Source organism: Gavialis gangeticus, unplaced genomic scaffold, assembly GCF_001723915.1.
Source record: "Gavialis gangeticus isolate Ggan-Ray unplaced genomic scaffold, GavGan_comp1, whole genome shotgun sequence".
In the NCBI taxonomy this organism is placed as follows: domain Eukaryota; kingdom Metazoa; phylum Chordata; order Crocodylia; family Gavialidae; genus Gavialis; species Gavialis gangeticus.
The window spans coordinates 15,490,765-15,493,126 of record NW_017729008.1 but is presented as its reverse complement, the minus strand read 5'-3'; positions in this window follow the sequence as shown (position 1 = coordinate 15,493,126).

The following is a 2,362-nucleotide window of genomic DNA, read 5'->3' as shown; positions in this document are numbered from 1 at the left end:
GTGAGCGCGGCCCCGGCTCGCAGTGCTGAGACTTGGTGCCTGGCGCAGCGCCCCCGGAGCTTCGAGCCGGCGCCTTCCCCGGGCTTCACCCGGCCCCGGGCGGGACGAGCGGTCTGCACTGGTGCCCCCGCTCTTTCTGCTCGGATCTGGGAGCCCACCCTGCAGTAGCGTCTCTCAACCCCTGGGCCCAAAATAAGGAAAGGGGGCAAGCAAGCTTTTTGGAAACGGATCCACACGCTGGAAAAATCGATTCTCTTTTAAAAAGGAGGAAAAGTTTATTGGGGTGCTCACTAGGATCTGGGGGGACGTCTGTTCACTGGAGTGCCCCAAGGGGTGACAAGATTGAATGGTCACAAACTCCTCCGTGACTGTTTCAGACCAGACATAAGGAAGAATTTCTTTGCTGTCCTAGCCCCCAACATCTGGGCTAGCCTGCTGACAGAGGTAGTTCAAGCACCTGCTTTGAATGCCTTCAAAAGACATTTGGACGTTTATCTTGCTGGGACCTTATGACCCCGAGGCAGGGGCTGGACTGGATGATCTTCTGAAGTTGCCTCCAGCCCTAATGTCTATGAAAGCTATGAAAAGGGTGGAGGGGACCTGTGGGTTTTCCCTCCCAGGCTGGCACAATTCCCACCTGCAAGGGGCTGCCTGGGACCCCTGTGCATTTGCCCTCCCTGCCCCACATGCCCACACACTGGGGGCAGGGGGTAGTGGGTTGGGAGTGAGGGGCACTAGCCATCAATCTTTACAAATGAGTCCTGGTTAGGGTGGCCATTTGTTTGGTTTTATAAAGGAGAGTACGGTTTTCTGGTCCCCTGTTGATATGAGAACCAAGTGCCTTTACATCCTCTATTTTTTCACCGTTCAGCCCCACCCCCTCCCTGCTGCCAACACCACGGACACCTGCTGCCACCTACAGGAGCTCCCTGCTTGGACCGCCCCCACTGCAGACACTGCTACCACTGCCTGCAGGGGCTCGCCACTCACAGCCACTCCCCCCCACCGCCAACACCGCTGCCTGCGAGACCTCACCATACCCTCCAGCCTCTGGACGCACACAACGTTCATGGTGGTGGGGACATCTATTTTTGAGGTACCTCATGGCCACCCTCGCCCTGGTACAAAGAAGAGGTTGAGAACTGCTGCAGTAGAGAAGAAAGGGCACATGGGCTTCTTAGCCCACAACTCCCATGCGGCACTACCATGGCATTCCTGAATGTAAACATTCAGTGAAAGAGAAAAACCCCAAACTCAACCTTCTCCAAGAGCATAATAAGCGTTTCAATCAGTTCTACTGCTTGAGTATAGGTGATCTACTGCACCAGTGCATTAGACATCTTCAGGCAGATGAGGTTCTTTGGGTAAATCCAATATCTTTTATTAGACTAACTCAAATAGTTGAAAAAAGTCTTCTTTGCAAGCTTTTGGGTACAAATACCCTTTGTCAGGCTGAGGAAGCATTAGGCACACAAGATGACAGGAAGGTGTTGTCAGCCAGTGTTTGTTGGTTTAGTAGGTCAAGTGCTTGAACACCATGCTGCAACCCAGAAGGCTCAATGTTCAGACACTGCAAGTGCATGAGGGTGGGAAATTGTGGTAGTAGTACATAATACAGTCTTAAAAATGGCATGTTTGTTATAAGAAGTCAAACACTAAGGACTTAAAGCATTTAAAACTGCCAGTTTTAAGTTTTCAGTGCTCCAGTACTCTTCCTTGTCTATCTGTTTAGGGTCCCTGTAACAGGTCACCCTCCCCAGCGCCATCTTCCCTGGTAATCCGCACTTTACGTGGGACGCCCTTGGAGCCTCCTGCGGAGTTCTTATGTCCCGCCCTGTACTCGCCTGCCATGTCTTGATGGAAATTATGTTGTTCTTGCAAGCAGGAGACTACCTATTGTTTTGTGTATGTTGGGGCCTTTCACCTACATGGGCCTGACCCCTGTTTTTTCTTCTAGCTAGGCCTCCCCATCTAAATCCACTAAACAGGGTTCAACTCTGAGGCTCTAGCCTTTTCTGGTATCTTGAGGCTCATAGCTCCCTTTCCTGCTCCAATCTAGAGCTTGGCCCAGAGGTCCAGGCCCTACAGCCAGGGGGGCTCACAAGTTCAAAACTGGGGACAACCCCAAACTCGCACCCTCTCAATCCAAAACAAAATAAAGTTGCACCCCAGGTACACCAGACCTCCCTGGCCTTTGTAAGATTGCACCCTCGCTGCTGCCAGGGTCTGGGCCCCCAGAAGCTGCACCCTCACTGGCACTGGGGTCCTCACTCCATAGTGGGTCCCCAAAATGAGGCCTCCTCCTTCCCCTAATAGCCTCACCCAAGCCACCAGTATAATTCAATAATCAAAAAAAAAAAAA